This window comes from Bombina bombina, chromosome 6, assembly GCF_027579735.1.
Source record: "Bombina bombina isolate aBomBom1 chromosome 6, aBomBom1.pri, whole genome shotgun sequence".
NCBI classification, from domain to species: Eukaryota; Metazoa; Chordata; class Amphibia; order Anura; family Bombinatoridae; genus Bombina; species Bombina bombina.
This window is the reverse complement of record NC_069504.1, coordinates 706,022,027-706,031,863: the sequence shown is the minus strand read 5'-3', so window position 1 is coordinate 706,031,863 and position 9,837 is coordinate 706,022,027. Positions and strand designations below refer to the sequence as shown.

The following is a 9,837-nucleotide window of genomic DNA, read 5'->3' as shown; positions in this document are numbered from 1 at the left end:
GCTGAATGCCCTTTTAAGGGCAGCAATAAAGCTGAATGCTCTTTTCAGGGCAATGTCCATACAAATGCCTTTTTCAGGGCAATGGGTAGATTAGTTTTTTTAGATAGTTTTTTTTATTTTGTGGGTTTGGGGGTTTGTAATGTTAGTGGGTCTTTGTATTTTTTTTAGAAAAAGAGCTGATATCTTTAGGACAATGCTCTACAAAAGGCCCTTTTAAGGGCTATTGGTAGTTTATTCTAAATTAGGTTTCTTTTATTTTGGGGCGTTTTTAAAAAAATGGGTATTAGAATAGGAATAATTTTTATTATTTTGGATAATTTGTTATTTTGTGTAATGTTTTTTTTTTCGTTTTGGTGTGGTGTTTATTTTTAGATTAGGGGGTGTTTTTTTTGTTTTTTTTTTAAACAGGGTAATAGAATAGGAATAATTGTTATTGTTTTGGATAATTTTGTTTGTTATTTTTGTTAAGTAGGATTTTTTATTTTTTGTAATTTTAGTGTTTTATTTTTTGTAATTTAAGTGTTTTTTTGTAATGCAGCTTAGGTTTTCTTTCACAGTTAAATTTGTATTTATTTTAGCTAGGTAGTTAGTAAATTCCTTTCCTTGTAGTAAATAGTTAATAACTATTTACTAACTAGTCTACCTAGTTAAAATAAATACAAAATAAATACAAACTTACCTGTGAAATAAAAATAAACCCTAAGCTAGCTATATTATAACTATGAGTTATATTGTAGCTAGCTTAGGTTTTATTTCACAGGTAAGTATGTATTTAGTTTTAAATAGGTATTATTTAGTTAATAATTGTAACTTTAATTTAGCTCTATTTTAATTATGTTAAAGTTAGGGGATGTTAGGTTTAGGGTTATGGTTAGGGTTAGGTTTAGGTGTCAATAGTTTCATTTAGGTTGTTGCGATGTGGGGGGTTAAGAGGTTTATTTAGTGGCAGTGATGTGGGAGGCCAGAGGTTTAGGGGTTTAGGGGTTAATAGCTTTATTTAGTGGCGGCGATGTGGGGGAGCGGCGGAATACGGGTTAATAGATTTATTATAGTGTGGGCGATGTTGGGGTGTAGGGGAATAGGGGTTAATATCTTTAGCATAGTGGCGGTTAATAGATTTATTTAGGTGGCGGCAATATCAAGAGTGGCAGATTATGAATTAATAAATTTATGTAGATGTCGGCGATGTCGGGGGCAGCAGATTATGTTAGGGTGTTAGGTTTAAACATTACTTTTTTTTCCCCATAGACATCAATGGGGCTGCGTTACGGAGCTTTTCATTCCGCGATCGCAGGTGTTTTTTTTCTGACCTGCTCTCCCCATTGATGTCTATGGGGAAAGCGTGCACAAGCACGTCAAAACAGCGCTTGTATTTTGTGCGGTATGGAACTCAACGCAACCATATCGCACGCACAAGCCGGCTGTTTCAAAACTTGTAATGACAACGCTGTGGAGGGTGAAATAACGCAACTTTTGTTGCGTTTGTTAAAAACCCTCTAACACGCATAACTCCTAATCTACCTGATAGTGCTTTATTGCTTCTGTCAAGCTATACTGCAGTAAATGACAGTAATGCAGCTCCTTATTGTCCCTGTAACATCTTATTGCAGAAACCCAGCTCCTGAGTGCCTTATTGCCCTGTAACATCTTATTGTAGTAACCCAGCTACTGACTGTCTTATTGCTCTGTAACATCTTATTGCAGTAACCCAGCTCCTGAGTGCCTTATTGCCCTGTAACATCTTATTGTAGTAACCCAGCTACTGACTGTCTTATTGCTCTGTAACATCTTATTGCAGTAACCCAGCTCCTGAGTGCCTTATTGCCCTGTAACATCTTATTGTAGTAACCCAGCTACTGACTGTCTTATTGCTCTGTAACATCTTATTGCAGTAACCCAGCTCCTGAGTGCCTTATTGCCCTGTAACATCTTATTGCAGTAACCCAGCTCCTCAGTGCCTTATTGCCCTGTAACATTTTATTGCAGTAACCCAGCTCCTGAGTGCCGTATTGTCCTGTAACATTTTATTGCAGTAACCCAGCTCCTCAGTGCCTTATCGCCCTGTAACATCTTATTGCAGTAACCCAGCTCCTGAGTTCCTTATTGCCCTATAACATCTTATTGCAGTAACCCAGCTCCTAAGTGCCTTATTGCCCTATAACATCTTATTGCAGTAACCCAGCTCCTAAGTGCCTTATTGCCCTGTAACATCTTATTACAGTAACCCAGCTCCTGAGTGCCTTATTGCCCTATAACATCTTATTGCAGTAACCCAGCTCCTAAGTGCCTTATTGCCCTGTAACATCTTATTGTAGTAACCCAGCTCCTGAGTGCCTTATTGTCCTATAACATCTTATTGCAGTAACCCAGCTCCTGAGTGCCTTATTGTCTCTGTAACATCTTATTGCAGTAACTCAGCTCCTGAGTGCCTTATTGCCCTGTAACATCTTATTGCAGAAACCCAGCTCCTGAGTGCCTTATTGTCTCTGTAACATCTTATTGCAGTAACTCAGCTCCTGAGTGCCTTATTGCCCTGTAACATCTTATTGCAGAAACCCAGCTCCTGAGTGCCTTATTGCCCTGTAACATCTTATTGTAGTAACCCAGCTACTGACTGTCTTATTGCTCTGTAACATCTTATTGCAGTAACCCAGCTCCTGAGTGCCTTATTGCCCTGTAACATCTTATTGCAGTAACCCAGCTCCTCAGTGCCTTATTGCCCTGTAACATTTTATTGCAGTAACCCAGCTCCTGAGTGCCGTATTGTCCTGTAACATCTTATTGCAGTAACCCAGCACCTGAGTGCCTTATTGCCCTGTAACATCTTATTGTAGTAATCCAGCTCCTGAGTTCCTTATTGTCCTGTAACATTTTATTGCAGTAACCCAGCTCCTCAGTGCCTTATCGCCCTGTAACATCTTATTGCAGTAACCCAGCTCCTGAGTTCCTTATTGCCCTATAACATCTTATTGCAGTAACCCAGCTCCTAAGTGCCTTATTGCCCTATAACATCTTATTGCAGTAACCCAGCTCCTAAGTGCCTTATTGCCCTGTAACATCTTATTACAGTAACCCAGCTCCTGAGTGCCTTATTGCCCTATAACATCTTATTGCAGTAACCCAGCTCCTAAGTGCCTTATTGCCCTGTAACATCTTATTGTAGTAACCCAGCTCCTGAGTGCCTTATTGTCCTATAACATCTTATTGCAGTAACCCAGCTCCTGAGTGCCTTATTGCCCTGTAACATCTTATTGCAGTAACCCAGCTCCTAAGTGCCTTATTGCCCTGTAACATCTTATTGCAGTAACCTAGCTCATGAGTGCCTCATTGCACTGTAACATCTTATTGCAGTAACCCAGCTCCTGAGTGCCTTATTGTTCTGTAACATCTTATTACAGTTACCCAGCTCCTGAGTGCCTTATTGCTCTGTAACATATTATTGCAGTAACCCAGCTCCTGAGTGCCTTTTTGCCCCTGCAACATCTTATTACAGTAACCCAGCTCGTGAGTGCCTTATTGCCTTTGTAACATCTTATTGCAGTAACCCAGCTCCTGAGTGCCTTATTGCCCTGTAACATCTTATTGCAGTAACCTAGCTCATGAGTGCCTCATTGCACTGTAACATCTTATTGCAGTAACCCAGCTCCTGAGTGCCTTATTGTTCTGTAACATCTTATTACAGTTACCCAGCTCCTGAGTGCCTTATTGCTCTGTAACATATTATTGCAGTAACCCAGCTCCTGAGTGCCTTTTTGCCCCTGCAACATCTTATTACAGTAACCCAGCTCGTGAGTGCCTTATTGCCTTTGTAACATCTTATTGCAGTAACCCAGCTCCTGAGTGGCTTATTGTCCCTGTAACATCTTATTGCAGTAACCCAGCTCCTGAGTGCCTTATTGCCCTGTAACATCTTATTGCAGTAACCCAGCTCCTGAGTGCCTTATTGCCCTGTAACATCTTATTGCAGTAACCCAGCTCCTGAGTGCCTTATTGCCCTGTAACATCTTATTGCAGTAACCCAGCTCCTCAGTGCCTTATTGCCCTGTAACATCTTATTGCAGTAACCCAGCTCCTGAGTGCCTCATTGCACTGTAACATCTTATTGCAGTAACCCAGCTCCTGAGTGCTTTATTGTTCTGTAACATCTTATTACAGTTACCCAGCTCCTGACTGCCGTATTGCCCTGTAACATCTTATTACAGTTACCCAGCTCCTGAGTGCCTTATTGCTCTGTAACATCTTATTGCAGTAACCCAGCTCCTGAGTGCCTTATTGCCCCTGCAACATCTTATTACAGTAACCCAGCTCCTGAGTGCCTTATTGTCTTTGTAACATCTTATTGCAGTAACCCAGCTCCTGAGTGCCTTATTGCCTTTGTAACATCTTATTGCAGTAACCCAGCTCCTGAGTGCCTTATTGCCTTTGTAACATCTTATTGCAGTAACCCAGCTACTGAGTGCCTTATTGTCCCTGTAACATCTTATTGCAGTAACCCAGCTCCTGAGTGCCTTATTGTCCCTGTAACATCTTATTGCAGTAACCCAGCACCTGAGTGCCTTATTGTCCCTGTAACATCTTATTGCAGTAACCCAGCTCCTGAGTGCCTTATTGTCCTGTAACATCTTATTACAGTAACCCAGCTCCTGAGTGCCTTATTGTCCCTGTAACATCTTATTGCAGTAACCCAGCTCCTGAGTGCCTTTTTGCCCCTGCAACATCTTATTACAGTAACCCAGATCCTGAGTGCCTTATTGCCTTTGTAACATATTATTGCAGTAGCCCAGCTCCTGAGTGCCTTATTGCCTTTGTAACATCTTAATGCAGTAACCCAGCTCCTGAGTGCCTTATTGTCACTGTAACATTTTATTGCAGTAACCCAGCTCCTGAGTGCCTTATTGTCCCTGTAACATCTTATTGCAGTAACCCAGCTCCTGAGTGCCTTATTGCCCTGTAACATCTTATTGCAGTAACCCAGCTCCTGAGTGCCTTATTGTCCTGTAACATCTTATTGCAGTAACCCAGCTCCTGAGTGCCTTATTGTCTTGTAACATCTTATTGCAGTAACCCAGCTCCTGAGTGCCTTATTGTCCTGTAACATATTATTGCAGTAACCCAGTTCCTGAGTGCCTTATTGCCCTGTAACATCTTATTGCAGTAACCCAGCTCCTGAGTGCCTTATTGTCCTGTAACATCTTATTGCAGTAACCCATCTCCTGAGTGCCTTATTGTCCCTGTAACATCTTATTGCAGTAACCCAGCACCTGAGTGTCTTATTGTCCTGTAACATCTTATTGCAGTAACCCAGCTCCTGAGTGCCTTATTGTCCCTGTAACATCTTAATGCAGTAACCCAGCTCCTGAGTGCCTTATTGCCCTGTAACATCTTATTGCAGTAACCTAGCTCATGAGTGCCTCATTGCACTGTAACATCTTATTGCAGTAACCCAGCTCCTGAGTGCCTTATTGTTCTGTAACATCTTATTACAGTTACCCAGCTCCTGAGTGCCTTATTGCTCTGTAACATATTATTGCAGTAACCCAGCTCCTGAGTGCCTTTTTGCCCCTGCAACATCTTATTACAGTAACCCAGCTCGTGAGTGCCTTATTGCCTTTGTAACATCTTATTGCAGTAACCCAGCTCCTGAGTGGCTTATTGTCCCTGTAACATCTTATTGCAGTAACCCAGCTCCTGAGTGCCTTATTGCCCTGTAACATCTTATTGCAGTAACCCAGCTCCTGAGTGCCTTATTGCCCTGTAACATCTTATTGCAGTAACCCAGCTCCTGAGTGCCTTATTGCCCTGTAACATCTTATTGCAGTAACCCAGCTCCTCAGTGCCTTATTGCCCTGTAACATCTTATTGCAGTAACTCAGCTCCTGAGTGCCTCATTGCACTGTAACATCTTATTGCAGTAACCCAGCTCCTGAGTGCTTTATTGTTCTGTAACATCTTATTACAGTTACCCAGCTCCTGACTGCCGTATTGCCCTGTAACATCTTATTACAGTTACCCAGCTCCTGAGTGCCTTATTGCTCTGTAACATCTTATTGCAGTAACCCAGCTCCTGAGTGCCTTATTGCCCCTGCAACATCTTATTACAGTAACCCAGCTCCTGAGTGCCTTATTGTCTTTGTAACATCTTATTGCAGTAACCCAGCTCCTGAGTGCCTTATTGCCTTTGTAACATCTTATTGCAGTAACCCAGCTCCTGAGTGCCTTATTGCCTTTGTAACATCTTATTGCAGTAACCCAGCTACTGAGTGCCTTATTGTCCCTGTAACATCTTATTGCAGTAACCCAGCTCCTGAGTGCCTTATTGTCCCTGTAACATCTTATTGCAGTAACCCAGCACCTGAGTGCCTTATTGTCCCTGTAACATCTTATTGCAGTAACCCAGCTCCTGAGTGCCTTATTGTCCTGTAACATCTTATTACAGTAACCCAGCTCCTGAGTGCCTTATTGTCCCTGTAACATCTTATTGCAGTAACCCAGCTCCTGAGTGCCTTTTTGCCCCTGCAACATCTTATTACAGTAACCCAGATCCTGAGTGCCTTATTGCCTTTGTAACATATTATTGCAGTAGCCCAGCTCCTGAGTGCCTTATTGCCTTTGTAACATCTTAATGCAGTAACCCAGCTCCTGAGTGCCTTATTGTCACTGTAACATTTTATTGCAGTAACCCAGCTCCTGAGTGCCTTATTGTCCCTGTAACATCTTATTGCAGTAACCCAGCTCCTGAGTGCCTTATTGCCCTGTAACATCTTATTGCAGTAACCCAGCTCCTGAGTGCCTTATTGTCCTGTAACATCTTATTGCAGTAACCCAGCTCCTGAGTGCCTTATTGTCCTGTAACATCTTATTGCAGTAACCCAGCTCCTGAGTGCCTTATTGTCCTGTAACATATTATTGCAGTAACCCAGTTCCTGAGTGCCTTATTGCCCTGTAACATCTTATTGCAGTAACCCAGCTCCTGAGTGCCTTATTGTCCTGTAACATCTTATTGCAGTAACCCATCTCCTGAGTGCCTTATTGTCCCTGTAACATCTTATTGCAGTAACCCAGCACCTGAGTGTCTTATTGTCCTGTAACATCTTATTGCAGTAACCCAGCTCCTGAGTGCCTTATCGCCCTGTAACATCTTATTGCAGTAACCCAGCTCCTGAGTGCCTTATTGCCCTGTAATATCTTATTGTAGTAACCCAGCTCCTGAGTGCCTTATTGCCCTGTAATATCTTATTGTAGTAACCTAGCTCCTGAGTGCCTTATTGCCCTGTAACATCTTATTGCAGTAACCCAGCTCCTGAGTGCCTTATTGTCCTGTAACATCTTATTGCAGTAACCCAGCTCCTGAGTGCCTTATTGCCCTGTAATATCTTATTGTAGTAACCCAGCTCCTGAGTGCCTTATTGCCCTGTAATATCTTATTGTAGTAACCTAGCTCCTGAGTGCCTTATTGCCCTGTAACATCTTATTGCAGTAACCCAGCTCCTGAGTGCCTTATTGTCCTGTAACATCTTATTGCAGTAACCCAGCTCCTGAGTGCCTTATTGTCCCTGTAACACCTTATTGCAGTAACCCAGCTCCTGAGTGCCTTATTGTCCTGTAACATCTTATGGCAGTAACCCAGTTCCTGAGTGCCTTATTGTCCTGTAACATCTTATGGCAGTAACTCAGTTCTTGGGTACTTTCTGCACTTTTGTTTTTTTTAATAAATCAGTTCCTTGTTAATTATCACAATAGATATCATACTACAATTCCCTATTTAAAATCAGCACAAAATTGTCCTTGTTTTCATGTTTCTGGGAAAGGGTCATAGGAAGTGACAGTCTCCCCCACAACACCACCCTCTAACTGTGTCTGCAGAAAACCGGAGAGGGGGGAGGGCAGGATATGAGAGAAAAGTCCCAAGTACAGAGGAATAGTGGGAGGAAGAAAAAGAGGAAGAGAAAAGAAGCGAAGACTAAAGGTATGGGAACTAATCATTGCACTCCACTAAAATGTATTCACATTACTTTTTGCTTTACCATCTGGTTGGTGAGGAAAACAGAGGGTGATAGTGAGGAGAGATGTTATCCAAATGACCGGTTGCTTGGAAGAAGCGTAAAAATGTCTGTTACTATTATGCATGTGAATATTTAACTGTATATTTTTGCCACTATTCTGTGTGTAATTGATCCTCTAATACAAACATTTTTGTATATTTCTGGGTGAATATTGTTATTGTTTATTCTGTACTACAGTAGTTGTATATATATATATATATATATATATATGCAGTAGTAGTGTATATACTGTATATTGTATGTTGATTGGAGTAGCCGTGTTAGTCCAGAGATTTAGATATCAAAATAACAAGAGTATTGCATTGAGCAATGATACTTTTTTTATTGGACTAACTATACATTTATAAGTTGACAAGCTTTCGGAAGAGTTCCTTCCTTTATCAAGTCTGGAGCAATACTGACCAATTCAATGGAATTTACAGATTATATCTTAAAACACAGAATAGCTAAGAAGACAGAAAGTGCAGAGATACCTCCTCCTCTCCCTGCACTTTCTGTCTTCTTAGCTATTCTGTGTTTTAAGATATAATCTGTAAATTCCATTGAATTGGTCAGTATTGCTCCAGACTTGATAAAGGAAGGAACTCTTCCGAAAGCTTGTCAACTTATAAATGTATAGTTAGTCCAATAAAAAAAGTATCATTGCTCAATGCAATACTCTTGTTATTTTGATATCTGTATATTGTACATACATACACACATTTATACAGATATGGGTAGACAGAGAGATAGATAGATTTATATCACACTATGGTCTAGATTATGAGTGGAGTGCTATTTATCGCTACTCTGCAAGAAGTGAGCTTTTTGGGTGCATCGGGTAGTGTAGGTAATTTAGGTTTAAAATAAACTAAAAAGGCGAACTTCAAATATTGCAAACATGTTAATGTATTCCCCCGTAGACTTTAATGGAGTGTGAAAAGAGGGAAAAAACTAAAACCCTTACTGTTTTTATGTGTTTATATATGTATCGATGTCTTTAAGACATATATGTATATATATATATATATATATATATATATATATATATATACACATACATATTTCGACATGTATATATATGTATCTCTATGTTAAAACCCATTGCAGCCTTTTGTTTTCAAATTTTTCCAAAATTGTTCCAAAATTTTGAAATCCAAACTTTTTGATTATTTATTTATTTTTTTAAATAAAATTATTTAAAATTACCATTTTCCCCACCAATAAGCTATAGGGGCCGATTTATTAATGTCCGCCGCACATCGATAAATGCCGACAGCATATGCTGTCGACATTTATCATTGCACAAGCATTTCTTGCTTGTGCAATATCGCCCCCTGCAGATTTGTGCAATACCGCCCCCTGTAGATTTGTGCAATACCGCCCCCTGCAGATTTGCGGCCGCTAACAGGCGCTGTCAATCAACCCGATCGTATCCGATCGGGCTGATTGCTGTCCGCCGCCTCAGAGGTGGAGGATGAGTTAAGCAGCAGCTGTCTGAAGACCGCTGCTTCTTAACTCCTGTTTCCGGCGAGCCTGAAGACTCGCACGGAAAACAGATGCATAGCAGTGAATACAGGGCATGATAAATCGGCCCCATAGTCTTCTCTGCCCGTGTCTTTGTTATGTGTTCTATTTAAAACAACAAATATTACCTTTCTGATTACTGTACTGTACTATCTGTCTGATGGTACTATGTATACAAAAGTATTAAAGGGAAAGTAAACGTTGTTATTAATGTTACACTATGTGCAGAATTATGTAACATTAACCTAGTTTTAACCTGTAAAAAAAT

General features: G+C 40.7%; 1 protein-coding gene across 1 annotated transcript in view; it reads left to right on the top strand.

Moving 5' to 3' along the window:
• The first annotated feature begins 7,909 nt into the window (after window positions 1–7,909).
• The window catches only part of RGL3 (ral guanine nucleotide dissociation stimulator like 3), a 114,833-nt gene continuing 112,905 nt past the window's right edge, over window positions 7,910–9,837 (top strand). The window contains exon 1 of the mRNA XM_053717854.1: window positions 7,910–7,966. The gene's annotated coding sequence lies outside the window, so the exon portion shown is untranslated. The remainder of the gene's footprint in view (window positions 7,967–9,837) is intronic.